This window comes from Zingiber officinale, chromosome 7A (genome assembly GCF_018446385.1).
Source record: "Zingiber officinale cultivar Zhangliang chromosome 7A, Zo_v1.1, whole genome shotgun sequence".
Lineage (NCBI taxonomy): Eukaryota > Viridiplantae > Streptophyta > Magnoliopsida > Zingiberales > Zingiberaceae > Zingiber > Zingiber officinale.
Window position 1 is genome coordinate 45,894,302 of NC_055998.1, and position 18,339 is coordinate 45,912,640.

Sequence of the window (18,339 nt, forward strand, 5' to 3'; positions counted from 1 at the left end):
TAAATTATTTCTTTATTCTGCTTTCCTTATTATTAACTGCAGTATAGAGTATTTGTTTTTGAATGCTTAAGTAAGATAGAAGATTTTTTTTCCCTTTTCTATATCATATATAATTATGATTAGAAGGGTTAGAGAAGCTATCAAGCCTTTTCCTCTGCATAATTAGATGTCAAGAAGAGGACGTCCCCGTACCATTCATACTGAGGACCGAGTTCAGGAGAACGAAGAGCCCAGAACCCCTGGGCCTATTCTCTCTGAAGTTGTTGCTCAACTTCAGAGACAAGTAACGAGTAGCAGCAAGTGATTGCCAATCTAATGACCAATCAGAAGTCAGCTCCTCCCACTCCCCCAACCATTAATGTGGAGACCCCAGTGGTGACTGAAGTCCCATCAGTTGCCCTGGAAGTTGCCACAACACCTAGAAGATAAGAAGCATACCTCATCCAGTGGCTGAAGCTGAAACCAGAAAGCTTCTCAGGCACGATTGAGCCTTGGGATGCCCAGGCTTGGTTCAAGACACTTGAGAGCACAATGGATCTTCTTGACTGGCCAAAAGTCGAGAAAGTTAAGTGTGTCTCTTTCTGCCTATCTGGAGATGCTTGTATGTGGTGGAAGTGAGTTAAGAGTAAGAGAGCAGCCAACCAGATAAGTTGGGTTGACTTCGAGATAGAGTTTTACGAGGAAGTCTTCCGTCAACGGATCACCAATAAACAGTATGAGGAGCTTACAGAATTCAGACAAGGTGACCTACCAGTAGAAGAAGAGGTCAAAAGATTGAACAGGCTAGCTCGCCTTTGTCTAGAGTTAGTAAGTACAATGAAAGAACGAGTCAGACTGATGCTCCGAATGCTGAGACCAGAAATAACACCTAATGTGAGTAGTGAAACTCACCGACCATAGATTGGTGAAGAGCTGGTCAGCAGGGCATTAGTGAGCACTATCTGAATAGCAACAAGGCACAACAAACACAACACAAGCCAGTCAAGACAGAGGACAAGACAGTGGGGAGCCAGAAATCGCAGTCAAGCAAGAAGAACTGGAAAGGCAAAGGTAGTAAAAGGAAGCAGTGGAACACAGGAGGTAGCCAGAAGGGAGGACTAGCAAACAAGCAGACCAAGTTCTCTCCCTGTCCCAAATGTGGGAGAACACATCCAGGAGCCTGTCTGTTGGGTAAGACTGGATGTTACTCCTGTGGTCAGGAAGGACACATGGCTAAAGAATGTCCTAAAAAGCTCAAAGCACCTCAGCCACAGCCATTGCAATATGGAGGCCAGCCTGCACAGTTGCACCACATGGAAGCAGCATTAAAGGGTGTGCTGGTTTTCTTGCATACATTGTAAAGGCAGAAGAGCAAAAAGGACTCAAGCAGGAGGATGCCCGGGTAGTATGTGAGTATCCAGAAGTATTTCCAGAAGAGCTACCTATACTACCTCCCAACAAAGAAGTGGAGTTTGAGATTGAATTGGTTCCTGGTACTGATCCAATTTCAAAAGCTCCGTATCGCATGTCTCCAGCAGAGTTGAAAGAGTTACAAGCACAACTACAGGAGTTACTTGACAAAGGCTCCATTCACCCAAGTCACTCACCTTGGGGAGCTCCTGTGTTGTTTGTCAAGAAGAAAGATGGATCTATGCGGATGTGCATAGATTACAGAGCTCTGAATCAAGTGACGATCAAGAACAAGTATCCCCTTCCCAGGATCGATGACTTATTTGAACAGTTAAGAGGGGCAACAATATTCTCGAAGATAGACCTACACTCTGGGTACCATCAGTTGAAAGTGAAAGAAAGGGATATACCCAGAACGGCTTTTAGGGCCAGATATGGACACTATGAGTTTGTAGTCATGCCTTTTGGTGTGACTAATGCACCAGCGGTCTTTATGGACTTGATGAACAGAGTGTTCAGAAAATACCTTGACAAATTTGTCATTGTGTTCATCGACGACATTCTAGTTTATTCAAGGACCCCAGAGGAGCATGATACACATTTGAGAATAGTACTACAGACTCTACAGTAGAAACAACTTTATGCTAAATTCTCAAAGTGCGAATTCTGGTTAGATCAGGTGGCATTTCTAGGTCACATTATTTCTAAAGAAGGCATTCAGGTGGATCCAGCCAAAATAGAAGCGGTCAACAACTGGAGTAGACCCAAAAATGCCAGGGAGATCAGAAGCTTCCTTGGTTTAGCTGGGTACTACAGGAAATTCGTGGAGGACTTTTCTAGGATAGCCTCTACACTAACAGCCCTCACCAGGAAGAACAAGAAGTTTGAATGGTCAGATAAATGTGAGCAGAGTTTCCAAGAGCTTAAGAAGAGACTAACCAGTGCTCCCATTCTGACCGTTCCAGAGAGTGACAAGAGTTTTGACATCTACAGTGATGCTTTCAAGATGGGCTTAGGAGCTGTACTCATGCAAGAAGGAAAAGTTATAGCTTATGCTTCCAGACAACCCAAAGACTACGAGAAGAACTATTCCACTCACGATCTTGAGCTGGCAGCTGTGGTCTTTGCACTGAAACTCTGGCGACATCATTTGTATGGAGTTCAGTGTAAAATCTTCACAGATCATCAGAGTCTTAAGTACTTTTTCACTCAGAAGGACTTAAACATGAGACAGCGTAGGTGACTAGAGTTGGTCAAAGATTATGACTGTGAAATCCTCTACCACCCAGGGAAAGCTAACAAAGTGGCAGATGCACTAAGCAGAAAGTCCAATGCATCCCTGATGTCTCTGTCATCATTAGTCCTGCTACTGCAGAAGGAGTTGTCAGATTTTGGACTTGAAATTATTTATGGACAGCTCTCCGCATTGACCTTAGAGTCTACCTTGCTTAAGGACATATAAAGAAAGCAAAGTGATGACCCAGACATTTAGAAGATCAAGCAAGGGATACAGAAAGAAGACAAAGCAGAGTTTCGAGTAATGGACAGTGGGATTCTTTATCAAGGGAGTCACATTTGTGTGCCAATGATGAAGAACTGAGAAAGAAGATTTTAGAAGAAGCTCATAGCACACCATACTCCATGCATCCTGGTTCTACCAAGATGTACCAAGATGTGAAACAGAGATTCTGGTGGTCAGGACTCAAAAGAGACATTGCTAAATATGTCAGTACCTGCCTGACCTGTCAGAGAGTCAAAGCAGAACACCAGAAACCAGGAGGAGTTCTTCAGCCTCTTCCAATACCAGATTGGAAGTGGGAAGACATATCCATGGACTTCATAACAGGTCTTCCAAGAACTACAAATGGATATGACGCAATATGGGTAGTAGTGGACAGATTGACTAAGTCTGCCCATTTCCTAGCCATCAAGGTGTCCCACTCCATAGAGCAGTTGGCACAACTATACGTTAAGGAGGTGATCAGACTCCATGGAGTTCCTAAATCTATTGTTTCTGATAGAGATGGACGCCTCACACTTTTGGGAGTGTGTTCAGACTGCACTAGGCACCAAACTCAAGTTCAGCACGATTTTCCATCCTCAGACTGATAGACAGACAGAGCGAGTAAATCAGATTTTAGAAGATATGCTCAGAGCTTGTGCGCTGGATTTCAAGGGAAGTTGGTGCAATTATCTATGCTTAGCTGAGTTTGCCTACAACAATAGTTATCAGGCGACCATCAAGATGGCACCATATGAGGCACTGTATGGCAGGAAGTGCAGATCACCCCTTTGCTGGCAAGAAGCAGGTGAGAGAAAAGAAATGGAAGTAGAGCTGGGCATTCAGACAGAGCTGATAGATGAGACTACTCAGGCGATCCAGAAAATTAGACAGAGAATTGAGACTGCCCAGAGCAGACAGAAGAGTTATGCTGACACACGCCGTAGGCCACTAGAATTTCAAGTAGGAGATTCAGTCTTCCTCAAGGTCGCTCCTATGAAGGGAGTCATGAGATTTGGCAAGAAGGGCAAATTAAGTCCTCGCTATGTAGGACCTTACCTGATTATAGAGAGGATTGGGAAGGAAGCTTATAAGCTGGACTTACCACAAGACATGTCAACAATACATAATGTATTTCATGTCTCCATGCTAAAGAAGTGTCTCCACGACTCGAGCCAAGTGATTCAGCCTCAGTCAGTGCAGATCCAAGAGGATCTTAGTTATGAGAGCAGACCTACACAGATAGTGGACAGAGCAGTAAAGAGATTAAGAAATAAAGAAGTACCACTAGTGAAGGTCATCTGGCAGAACCAGAAGCACGAGGAAGTCACTTGGGAGCGGGAGGACAGTATGAGACAGAAGTATCCAGAGCTATTCTAAGTTCGAGGATGAACTTTTTATAAGGTATGGGGGATTGTAACGACCCAATTTTCCCTATTTCAAGTTTTAAAAGTCCATAAAAATATTTAGAAATACTTTTAAAATATTCTAGAGATTTTTTAGGAATTTTTAGAGTATTTTTATATAATTTTTGGAGGTCGTTTAGTATGTTTACAAAAAGAAAGAAGTTTTGACCAAAAATGTTGAAGGTGAGATTCAAACCCGCGACCTCGACCCGAGCCGAACCTCAACCGAACCCAGCCAACCAACTGGTCTGCGGTTGATTTGTGATTCAGAAGGGGAGCGAATTTAATTAAGTTGTAGTTGGAGCAGAATTTAAACCTAGTTATAAGTTTTCCCTTTCTCGCCGAAAACCCTATCTGCCCTTCTCCCCGATCCCAACTGCGTCCGGCGCTCCTGCTCGAGCGACAGCGAAGAAGAAGCTAGGTTTTGGTCTCTGGCGGCTGGCGAAGGCCTTCTTCCAGCGAACCTTGCGGATCTGAGCTCCTCTCGCCTAAGAGAATGCGTGAGCACGAAAGGGAAGCCGAAGTCTTCATCTCCTCGGAAGCCCTAGCAGCCCTACCGTCGGTTGTAAGTCCAAGAACAGTAGGTAAGTACTACTCACCTGTGGTAGGAGTAGCTCCGAGTTTCAGATTTTCATTCCTTGTTTTCGGTTTTGTTGTGCCGTGTAGAACAGTATGCTAGAGCCTTTTCTTCCTTGCACATATTCTGTAACATGTTTAAGATAGGGTTTGCTGCCGTGAATCACAGAGAGAGGAATCTGCTTGGAGGGCTGCGGATTTTGGGTTGTAGGAGATGATGATGTTAGGGACTTTAGAATAGGTTCATTACATTTCTTGTTTTGTGCCAATCTGATGAAACAGAATTCGGAATTTGGGGTTGCCTTACAAGAAGGGTTAAGCTGTGGGTTTGATATACATGTCTGTTTTAGCTTTACAGTAAGTTGAGCCTGATCTTTTGCAAAGAAAATAAATTGGCCTATTAGCAAGTGCAGAATCGGATTATGCCTTTTCCTATTAGCAAGTGCAAACTTGGTCTAGCTTCTTTAAACAAGTGCAGATTTATTTATGATATAGTTTTGTTTCTATAGCATTTCAAATTTGGTTACTTGTTTAGTTTATGAACACGAGCAGTTTTATTGTTATATTAGTAAGTGCAGAATACATCCTTACTGTCAGTAGAAACAACTTTTCCTTATACCTTGCTTAATTGGAAATAATCCAACCTGAGTAGATTTTAGTGATGCGTGCTTTGGCATATCATGTGTAGATGTTTGATTATAGCATGTAGTAGTACGCTGATTTTGTTTCCCTTTGCTTTAGGATGTGCATGAACAGATTATGGCATGTAGTAATATGCTGATTTTTGCTTCTCTTTGCTTTAGGGTATGCACGAACAGATTATAGCATGTAGTAGTATGCTGATTTTTATTTCTCTTACTTTAAAATGTGCATGAACAGATTTTAGCATATACATATATGCACATAACATTTAGTTTGGACCTTCCTTGCTGTAATAAGCAGCTATAAGTAAGAAAAAGACCAAGGTCCAGTTAAAAAGAGCTAACCAGTAAATCATTTAAAGTAAGAGGCTAGTACCCGACTTCCAAGGTTGTCGTTAAACAAATCCAGGTGACCAATTCCAAGGTCTTGGCCCTGGTAAGACCAAGGTCTTTACCTCATAGGACTAGAGGCTCGCTACCTCAGTCTCTATTAGAGAGCGCACAAAAGATGGTACTAAGCCTGGGCCCAAAGAAAAGAAAAAGAAAGAAAGAGTAAAAGAAAAAGAAGAAGAAAGTAAAAGAGAATTAAAAGTTTAATTTCTAGTATAAGGCTATAAGAAAATGAAACAAGTACCATCTATGTTTAGAATCAACAGGAGTTTAGTTCCTTTAATTCTAAGCATATATACAACATTAGTTTCATTATTTTCTTATCAGTTTAGTGAGCATGCTTAGTATTATTTCCAGTGTTCAGTTTTATTTCTGTACACCATGAGTACTTTGCTATTAGATGAGTACATGCAGCTTTTCTTTTAGCATTTCAGTTTTACTATTGTTGCATTATTTCTATGCATTTACTTACTAAGCGTTTCGCTTATAGATCTATTTTTCCTCCTACTGCAGATAAAGGAAAAGCTAAAATATAAAATGAAAGCGACAAGGTGGTGGTGATGGAGGTGTGTGATGACTGGACTATGGAGAGATCCAGAATGAGCTGGCAAATTGCCAAGACTTTTCTGTTTAGTTCTTTTAGTTCTCTTTTAATGTTATTATGCAATTGGGATTGTAGTTGAGTTTATTCCGCACTTGTAATTAGTTTTCTTTTATTATTCATGGAGTGATATAGTCGTTTACTATTGCTAGAGTAGTTTCTTTCTTCTTATTGTGGTTTTTATCACTACGTGATTGTGAAAAATATGTTCCAGCCGCCTGTGGCTGTGTATACATTGTTTGTATTATTGATTTGGTCACCGGTTCAGGGGAGACTCTGCCAAAATTTTTCGATAGGAATTCCTCTAGGGCCGTGATAAATCTAAGTGTTGTTAATAATAGCATAAGTGACACTAGTAAGTAGAGTAGTAGTTAGGTAACGGTCACCCTTAGAGAGTAGTAGTAAGAAGGGGAGTCATTACAGTTGGTATCAGAGCAGCGTTTCATTCTCCAGCATCACACACACATCAGCATCATTCTTGCCGTCTTCAAGTAAGAAAGTATTTAAATTCTTTCTTTATTCTGTTTTCCTTATTATTAACTGCAGTATAGAGTATTTGTTTTTGAATGCTTAAGTAAGATAAAAGATTTTGTTTCCCTTTTCTATATTCATATATAAGTATGATTAGAAGGGTTAGAGAAGCTATCAAGCCTTTTCCTCTGCATAATTAGATGTCAAGAAGAGGATGTCCCCATACCGTTCATATTGAGGACCGAGTTCAGGAGAACGAAGAGCCCAGAACTCCGGGGCCTATTCTCTCTGAAGTTGTTGCTCAACTTCAGAGACAAGTAGCGAGTAGCAGCAAGTGATTGCCAATCTAATGGCCAATCAGAAGCCAGCTCCTCCCACTCCCCCAACCATTAATGTGGAGACCCCAGTGATGATTGAAGTCCCATCAGTTGCCCTGGAAGTTGCCACAACACCTAGAAGATAAGAAGCATACCTCATCTAATGGCTGAAGCTAAAACCAGAAAGCTTCTCAGGCACGATTGAGCCCTGTGATGCCTAGGCTTGGTTCAAGACACTTGAGAGCACAATGGAGCTTCTTGACTGGCCAAAAGTCGAGAAAGTTAAGTGTGTCTCTTTCTGCCTATCTGGAGATGCTTGTATGTGGTGGAAGTGAGTTAAGAGTAAGAGAGCAGTCAACCAGATAAGCTGGGTTGACTTCGAGATAGAGTTTTATGAGGAAGTTTTCCGTCAACGGATCACCAATAAACAGTATGAGGAGCTTATAGAATTCAGACAAGGTGACCTACCAGTAGAAGAAGAGGTCAAAAGATTGAACAGGCTAGCTCGCCTTTGTCTAGAGTTAGTAAGTACAATGAAAGAACGAGTCAGACTGATGCTCCGAATGCTGAGACCAGAAATAGCACCTAGTGTGAGTAGTGAAACTCACCGACCATAGATTGGTGAAGAGCTGGTCAGGAGGGCATTAGTGAGCACTATCTGAACAGCAACAAGGCACAACAAACACAACACAAGCCAGTCAAGACAGAGGACAAGACAGTGGGGAGCCAGAAATCGCAGTCAAGCAAGAAGAACTGGAAAGGCAAAGGTAGTAAAAGGAAGCAGTGGAACACAGGAGGTAGCCAGAAGGGAGGACCAGCAAACAAGCAGACCAAGTTCTCTCCCTGCCCCAAATGTGGGAGAACACATCCAGGAGCCTGTCTGTTGGGTAAGACTGGATGTTACTCCTGTGGTCAGGAAGGACACATGGCTAAAGAATGTCCTAACAAGCTCAAAGCACCTCAGCCACAGCCATTGCAATATGGAGGCCAGCCTGCACAGTTGCACCACATGGAAGCAGCATTAAAGGGTGTGCTGGTTTTCTTGCATACATAGTAAAGGCAGAAGAGCAGAAATGACTCAAGCAGGAGGATGTCCGGGTAGTATGTGAGTATCCAAAAGTACATCACAAGGTGGTGGTGATGGAGGTGTGTGATGACTGGACTATGGAGAGATCCAGAATGAGCTAGCAAATTGCCAAGACTTTTCTGTTTAGTTCTTTTAGTTCTCTTTTAATGTTATTATGCAATTGGGATTGTAGTTGAGTTTATTCCACACTTGTAATTAGTTTTCTTTTATTATTCATGGAGTGATATAGTCGTTTACTATTGCTAGAGTAGTTTCTTTCTTCTTATTATGGTTTTTATCACTGCGTGATTATGAAAAATATGTTCCAGCCACCTGTGGCTGTGTATACATTGTTTGTATTATTGATTTGGTCGCCGGTACAGGGGAGACTGTCGAAATTTTTTGGTAGGAATTCCTCTAGGGTCGTGATAAATCTAAGTGTTGCTAATAATAGCATAAGTGACACTAGTAAGTAGAGTAGTAGTTAGGTAACGGTCACCCTTAGAGAGTAGTAGTAAGAAGGGGGGTCGTTACATTAACCCCTCGGCAAGGGTTTCGCTTCCTCTCCTTCTCCCGACGGTCGAGCAGTGCCGATCTTCCCCTCTCTTCCGAGCCGCGCCGCCCGATCCCTTCTCCTCCTGTGCTGCTCCCGTTTTCTCCTTGCCGACACTTGAGCGCCGCCCTTTCCCTCTTCGGATCTGCGCGCCGATGCCGATCCACCTCGGCCGGCCACTGGTTCGACCTAGCGCCGGCCAAACTCCTTTGCCCTAGTTTGTATTCGGAGCCGCTGCCGTCTCTCGACCCGAACCAGCGCCGCTGTAGCCTATGCCCTAGCGTCGGTGGCCGAGTTTATTTGTGCCCTAGCCGTCTCCACACGATTGCCTGACTTTCTTTGTCTCTGCGTGCCACTGCCGATCCATCGCCGGTGTTCCCGTGCCCTAGCAGCGATCCTCAAGGAGGAAGATTTTGGATCGTTTCTTGCTACTTCCCCTAATCGGAGCTCAGACTCCTTCCTTGCGGAAGAAATTTAGGGCTACTGGTTGGAGGTAAGTGTCATACCTAACTGTGGATTTGGGCTTGATTATCTGTTTGGGTGTTGTTGCTTGATCTCACCTTGATTTGGAATCACAGCAGATTGGCTCACTCTGTTCTAACAGCTGCTACCTTAAATTCCAACAGCAAACAACCCTTGTTCCAGCAACAACAACGGTTGGGAATTTAGGTATAGTGTAGGAATTGATCTTCGTTGTAGATGATTGCTAGTTGTGTTAGCAATAATTGTTAACTTAGGTTTAGAATTAACCTAATTGTGTAATTAGGATTAATGAAGCTAACCCTAGATGGTTGTTGGATTAGGAATTTGTTTAGCTATTTGTTTATAATTAATTTAGCTAAACTGTACAATTTACTACAGGACTTTGACGCGAGACGAGAATCTCGACGTCGGATTTGGACCAGATATGATCCTTTATATTGGAGGCGGGTACTTTTGACTTGATGTCATTCGATATGCATAATAATGTTTTTAACATATAGCAATGATTGTGTTTCTCATTTGCTTCGGTTGATCACTACCCGATCTATTACATTCTTGTTTGTTTATTTGTACGCACATCATGTTAGACCTTATCTGATTATACATGCTTATAGGGGTAGTGACACAACCATGTTAAATATTATGTTCAAGACCTAGGGTTTTTGATACCTTATCTGATCTGTGTACCTTTGATTTGGCTCATTGTTCTATGGTACACATTTTATATTTATACATGGATATTGCTATGCTGATCAGGATATTGTCATGCTTAGTGTCATGCACCATTCGCATGATTGCATGTTGTGCGATAGTTTGCTCAATTATTGTTGAGCACATCGTCAGTTTCATCTCTGTCGGTGCTCCGTTGGTTCGCTTATGGGTAACGTGACGCAGCGTGGTAGCACGCCAGTTTGGGCTCTGTTGGTGCTTCGTTGGTCCGCTCATGGGTAGTGTGACGTAGCGTGGTAGCACGTCAGGGATCCCTCCCCGTCATGGTGTATCGGGAGATGAGAGCATTGCGCTCCCCCATTTATGATTTGGGGTAGGAGGATAGGTGTACTCCGACAGCATCTCATCCACTCGGTCACTCATCAGGAGCAGTGACGTCAGAGTGCACGGTTGTCACAGCCCTACCCACTCGGTCTCACCATTGTGTGTGAGATGGCTGACTGGCGTCAGGGGTGACCATGACATTGGCATCATATGCATGATGCATTTATTGCTTGTGTTTGCTGCATTTGTTTGCTGCATTTATATGGATGCATATGATTGACATGCATATAGGATTTATAACACTCTCGGTCTGACGACCCTGTTGTACTTATACCCTGGTCCTGGTTAGTACAGTTTTCTCCTACTTGTTTCAGTTGCATTTATCCTTCTTGTATCAGGAGACTGTACGCATGATTAGTGCTGGTTGTTATTTTCTTTATTATGCATATCAGTTGATACCCGCTGAGTGTTGGACTCACACCCTCCTCCGTTGTTATTTTCAGGTTGATGCTGTCCGAAGAGTTCCGGTCGCTAGTCCCCTGCAGTCCACGAGGATGTTTATTTGTCTTTTGGTGTTCTTTACTAGACTATGTTGAGACTTGTTCTATTTTGATACACTTGGATCTTATATGGATTTTTATTTGTCGATGGGTTTGGATTGGATATGTTTTACTACATGCCTGCCTAGACGGCAGAAGAGGTGAGTTGATGTTATCGTCGGATTTGAGCTTTATGGGTGTAGTGGAGTAGGATATCAGTTTTGTGCTTTATGAGTGTAGTTGAGTAGGGTTTTTTTTTAGTCTTCTTATCGTTGCTTCTTAGTTGTTCACTATTAAACTGCGTGGATGTTAGATGGTGATTGTTGTTTATTTATTGTTCCGGCCGTGTTGGCCGATGTATATGTAGCCCTGGGGGCGATGTAGAAAGTTTCAGATTATCCGCCGTACAGGGGAGATGTTGCCGAAATTTCTTCGGACAGGGACTCCTCCGGGGCATGACATATACTTCATGTAAATATGAAATAAAAAACACAGATGTAACATAAGACAAAAAACTGAGAAATGGATGTTATACTGAGTACTACAAACCACAGTTTATCATATTATAGTTGATCCTCTAGCAAAGTTTCACATTTTGAACTCGTTTATTTTGATTTGAAATGTCTAAAACTTTTACTAATGTTTGATGGTAAAATTTGGTGTTTGGTTCTTTATGCAACTTTTTATTGTTTGCTATGAAGTCGCCATTGCAATGCTGTAACCTTCACAACTCTAATATTGATCAATACCAGTGGGTATTCTCTGAGTACCTCCATTTATGTTTGGAAGTTTCTTATATGGGTTGTTCACCTTTTTGGCATTTCTGTTTTGAATGTGGCTTTTGAGCTGTTTCTAGAATAGGACAATTCGTGTAAGGTCATTGGTATGTTGATTTGTTAACCTTGTATAATATTGGTTAATGTGAGTATTCATTCATTCGTCTCCAATGATTGTTTTATTTCTTTTGAGAGCCATCAGTAATGCTCATGTATAGACTTGAAACATATTATTGCTACTTTTGTTGGTGGATACAGGACAGTCGAGATCAGTACACTACGGAGCGTCTGGATTCAGTAATTGATGAGAAATTGCTCATATTCTAAACGTTTCATTTTATCTTTCTTTCTGCAAATACTGTATGTATTTTAGAATGGAGAAATACTGTATGCATTTTAGAATGGAGAAATTGCAAGCTTTCTCTGCATATTAGAAACCGCACAGTTTGAAGAATGCAGTTTAGAAACTGCATGCATTTTAGAATGCAGTTTGAAGAAGCGTTGCCTTTTTGCAAGCCAAGCTTTCTTTCTGCAAGCTTTATTTCTGCAGTTTGAAGAAACGTTGCATTTCTGCAACAACAGTGCTTTTTGCAAGAAAGCGTTTGCAGAGAAGAAAGCGTTTCATTTCTGCAAGCTTTCTTTCTGCAGTTTGAAGAAACGTTGCATTTATGCAAGCTTGCTTTCTTTCTTTCTGCAAGCATTTCATTTCTGAGTAATGAGTTTTGGTTCATTTATAGAAAATAGCTAGTAGAAGTAATTTTTTGGTTCAAACTATTGACTATAATTTTTTGTTTATATTTCAGGCCAACTGTTCAATCTGTTCAAAGCTCACAAAGATCCTAGACAAAATCTAATTGCTTATTCCTGTAATAGATTGAGAAAGACAAGCTACTTCTTCAATATTGTGGTAGTAATTACTGTACTGTTTTGTCCCGTTCTCAAGCCGATAATATTTTTTGAGTGTAGCTAGTAGAAGCAAATAGATTGTTGGCTTCGAGGTCGGCTAGTTATTTTGTGCTCTTTTGTTTTATATGTGAATATCACTATCTACTTTGAAACAGAATTAGTGTTAAGTTTGATATTTACTAGCTTCTCATGTAATTAAATACTAATATTACTTCAATGTCAGAATTCTATTATTTTGGTATGAGTTTGAAATCATTAGTTGAGTTGATTATATGTAAAATTCGAATCTAGATATGGTAAAAGAAAAATAATAGTTTCGTAAATATAAAAATAATGATTTTTAAATAATTTTTTTAATTTTTTTCTTTAAAACGATAATACTTTTAAAGCGTTGCAAAAAGTGTTGTCTTTGTAAAAAAAACAACAACGCTTTTAAAGCATTGTAATAGTGTTGTCTTTGCAAAACAGGACTACGCTTTTAAAGCATTGCAAAAGCATTATCTTTTCTACCAAAAACAACGCTTTAAAAGTGTTGCAAAAACGTTGTCTTTGCATAAACCGAAAACGCTTTTAAAGCGTTGCAAAATCGTTGTTTTCACTACAAACGACAACGCTTTAAAAGCGTTGTCGTTGAGCAGACTTTTAACAACAGTGCCTTTAACAACGTTTTTTCAGGCACAAAGACAATGCTTTAAAAGCGTTGTCTATTAACTTTTTTCTTGTAATGCTAGTTCGTTTTGATGCAATGTTTCAATCCAATTATAAGAGAAGAAGCCACCATAACGATGGCAACAAAATTTGAAATAAAGAAGTTATCATCAATGGGAGTAATTTCTCATTATAGAAAATGAAGATAAAGACAATCTTGACTACACGAAGGCAATTGGAGAGAGACCAGTGGTGATCACTAATAGAAAATAGAAAAAATGAACAACAATTTTATGGCTAGTCTCCACCTTAGTTTGGCCAATGAGGTCTTTCCAAGCGTAAAGGAGAACACAACAAAAGAAATTTGGGATAGTCTATCAAGGCAAGTCACTACACAATAAGATTTTCTCAAAGAGATAACTCTATAAACTCTTTGAATGTCAAATTTTACTTTTGTTGTAGATCACATCAATAGTATATTCTTGGTCCTCAAAGTTGGGTTACAAATGTACGTCCCAAGCTTTTACTTCAAAGTTTACTATTTTCATAGACTATCTAGTCTTTGAGGATGTTAGGATTGTTGTTCTAGAAGAAAAGCAAAGAGGATAAGTTGGCAAGTTAAAAAAAACTACAAGAATGTAGAGAAGAATACAACTAATCCTCAAGGTAATATTGCAAGTACCTTAGATGATGGTGAAATTATATATAGTGAGGCAACTATGGTAGAACTCATTTTGCTAATGTGTGGATTATGGATTCAAGAGCTAGATAAAACATGACTTCTCGAAGAGAGTGGTTTTATTAACATAAGTCAATCTCAAGCGAATCTATTTTTATGAGAAATGATCACGCTTTGGAGATTACTAGTATCGGTACTATCAAATTAAAAATGCATGATGGTACAATTTGCACTATCCAAGATGCACATGTAAAAAGTTTGAAGAATAATCTATTGTCTTTGGGGCAATTAGATGGCAATGGTTGTAAGACCTATATTCAAGATGGGATCATGAAGATTGTCAAATGCACACTTGTGGTAATGAAATTGAGAAGATGATTACAAATCTTTATATGGAGAAATATTACAAGAAGGAGAGACACATGTTGCATCAACAAATTCTACAAAAGAATCAACAATGACGTGACATCACAAACTTTGCAATATGTCGGAACAATATTTGAGGATTCTCTAACAACAAAATCTTCTTCTTCGAACTAAGACAAGTATCATTACTCTTTTGTGAGCATTGTGTTATAGATTGAAATTTAATAATTACTGCTAGAAGTAAAGCTATTCTTGTTTGGCAAACACCCATTTTGTCTTTTGGAGGTGCAAATATTTTGTTTCTTTTGAAGATGATTACTCCAGGTGATGTTGGGTGTATCTAATTATAAGCAAGGTGGACGTGCTTCTAATTTTCAAAGCAAAGCACGGGTAGAACATGAATTAAGAAAGGAGATCAAGTGTCTAGGGTCAGGTAATGAAGGCAAGTATACTAGCAATGAGTTTGATGATTTTTGTCGACAGTAAGGCAGGTAAAGACTTCTTTGTTATATATACTCCTCAATAGAATGGAGGGGCAGGATGGATGAATAGAACCTTGTTGGAAAGAACAAGAGCAATATTAAAAACTACAGGACTATAAAAGTCATTTTGAGCAAATACAGTCAAAAATATCTATTATACGATAAATCAATCACCATCAGTTGCAATTGGGATGAAGACACTGATCGAGACATGGACTGGTAAAGGTAAACCTACTAACTATTCATCTCTCTGTATATTTGAATCTTTTGTATATGTAATGTCCAACTCTCATGAAATATCAACGTTGGATCTAAAATTTAGGAAATGTATTTTCTTAGGATATGTTGATGGAATCAAGGGGTAGTGTTTGCGGGATCGATCTCATTGCCCACAAAGTGATTATCACTAGGGATGTAATATTTGCAAAAGATAAGGTACAAGACAAAGAATGTGATAATACTTCAAACGAGAAATCAGAGACTATGAGAATTCAAATAGAAAATAGGCAAGAATGAGAAGTTTTAGACTCTGCAAAAGCAACACCTGAGCACTAAGAAGAAGAAAAAGTTTGATTTATAGTTCAAGAAGTCAAACACTCATCTCGAGAGAGAAGAGAGCTTGCTTGGCGTTCTGAGTATTATTATCGGTAATAATGTTATTTGCTAATAGAGGAAGGTGAGCCATTAACTTTCCATGAGATAGTAAATAGCCAAGACGCATCTCTATGGATGACAGCCATGTAAGAAGAAATTGAAGTTCTACATAAGAACAAAACTTGGAAGCTTGTTTCCACTGCCACATGAAAGAAAAGCCATTGGCATTTAATGGGTTTATAAGATTAAGAGTGATGACAATGACCAAGTCAAGTTGTATCATGCGAGAATATTGGTGGGGAAAGGATAATATTAGAAAGAGAGTATTGACTTCAATGAAATATTTTCTCCTATAGTTATATCAGCTACAATTCAAGTAGACCTTAACATGTGTGCTACATTTGACTTACAATTAGAATAGTTAGATGTGTGAAAATTAGCTTTTTTCATGAAGAACTTGAAATAAAGATTTATATACTTCCATTAGATGGATTTAAAGAAAGAAGAAAAGAGAACTTAGTTTGCAGGTTTAACATGCATCAAGATGCAAGATGCTGGTATAAGAAATTTGACTCCTTAATCATGAGCCTTGTATACAACAAACAAAAACTAAATCCTTGTGCTTATTACATGAAATTTGGTAATGTTGATTTTATTATCTTGTTGTTGTATGTCAATGACTTGTTGGTTGCAGGCCTTAACAAAATCATATTGTAAACTTGAAGGCTCAATTGGCTAGGAAATTTGAAATGAACTTGGGACAAACAAACAAAATTATATGGATGCAAATTCATCGAGATAAAAATAATAGAAAGATTTCGCTTCCCAAAGGAACTAAGGGCATTCGAGTGCACGAATCTTCCGTCAATATGGGAGCTTGGGAAAGGTTTATTATACTCTGTCTTATCTTACTTTGCAAGAGACTATTTTCGAAATCGAACCTATGACTTCTTGGTCATATGACTTTTCCAAAGGAAGTATTTGAAAAAAAATCTTACGGCTTTTTATATGCAAGATTGTAAGCCAATTTCTACCCCTATTCTTATTATTTTTAAGTTGTCTCAGGTATGAGTCCTAACAATGAAGTGGAGAGGATGGAGATATTTCGAGTGTCATATACATCAATAGTGGGTACCTTGATGTCAGAGGCGAGACATAAGAGGGGACTAGCCTGGGCGTAGTCCCCTCCTTATAAGGGTATACTATATAATCCAAATACCCAAAGTTTATTATAAATTTTCTAACTAGCCTATTATGTCTTCTTCTCTATATCCAAGACTTTAAATTTAACTCAAATTCTAAAATTCTAAATATTTTCTAACTAGCCTAGATGTCGAATCCATAATAGATGCATTTGATGAGAAGTCTCGTAGAGTAAAACATAGTATCAATGAACTTGATTTATTATATTTCTGATGTCTTATATGGTTATTTTATTTATACTCTTTTAATCTGTGTTTTATTTTTAAATTATTTATTAATAATTTGTTGGAATATTATCAATATTATGATATGAAAGACTTGTTATATAATATGATACATTAATTTTTTATGAATAAAATTTTTTCATATTTTTAAATATGATGATTTATTTTAAATTGGTTATTATTTGTTATTATTTGTATAATAAATAAAATCTTGGTTTCACCCCTGCTTAATGTTTGTTATTATTTGTGTAAGATCAGATATTGCGCAAGTAGTGGTAGTGATTAATCAATACATGGTAAATCTGATAAAAACAATTATAAATTTATAAAAAGGATCTTGAGATATGTAATGGGTACCTCAAATGTTGCATTATATTATGGAGGATCAATTTTGCATTAGAGGTTTGTTGACTCAGATTATGTAAGTGATCTTAATAAAAGTAAATCCACCATAGTTTACGCATTTTCTCTAGTTGGAGGAGCTGCAATATATTGTGACCACGTGTGCAATAGAAGCCGATTATGTTACAGCTACACAAGTTAGTAAAGAGGCCATTTGGTTATAAATAACAATGGAGGAGCTCAAATACAAATAAAGAAAAATTACTTTATTTTGTGATAATTAAAATATTTTGTACTTAGTTAAAAAAATTTAACATTTAGAGGGCGATAAAACACATTTGAGTGCAATATCACGATTTATTCGTGAGAAGGTGAAGGAAGTGTGGTTATTCAAAAAAAATCCAAACTGAAATCCTAACGAAGACAATCAATACTGACAACTTTATATGGTATCGATCCTTTGTTGGCCTTGTAGAAACATAAGCAACGATAAATGATAAAAGTAGAAAGGATGAAAGGGTTACACAGTTGTAAAATAAGATTTTAAATTAGAGAAATGTGATAATAAAATTACTTTTGTTACTTTTAGTACTCAGTGACTTAGTTGAGACTTAGTCTATATTCTCTTTTGACTGAAAATTACACTTTTAGCTATATGAAAAATATAGTTTAAGGTAAGTTTTTTTTTAAAAAAATACTTTTGGTCTTTCTTTTGACGGTTTCTTCTTTTGAGAGAGAGAAGTAATCCTTTTGTAATTGTAAGTTTCTTTTATAATGATTTTTGCTTCAATTTGTTTGAAGCTTTTCTATGTAAATTTTCAAAATGTTCTATTTCTACTACAAGTGTGCTTTGTCCCACAACTTTATGACAATTAGATAATTAATCAAGCCTCGTTGATTATTTCTGGAGTGATCGGTTCAGTCCCATGAAAGTTTTTCATCGATCACTAGGATAAATCGAGAAGCGCACGTGACGACTAGCTCAGAAGTCCAATATCCTTTAGTTACGCTCCCCATTTGGAAGAAAAATTTCTATAAATACGTCGTAGTTAGGATTTGAATCACAGATACCTAGGTGACAACTTAAATATCCTACCGTGATACTATAACCCCGGAAACAACTTAGATATCTCTTCGGAGACATCCCATAAAACAATTAGACAACTATATAGAACTACTTACTGGTGGTTATC

At 38.7% G+C, this 18,339-nt stretch overlaps 1 protein-coding gene across 2 annotated transcripts in view; it reads right to left on the reverse strand.

Annotated features, from left to right (window-relative positions):
* LOC122001378 (peroxidase P7-like) overlaps positions 1 to 18,339 on the reverse strand; it is a 38,987-nt gene that overhangs the window by 20,200 nt on the left and 448 nt on the right. The gene's annotated exons all lie outside the window — the stretch shown is intronic.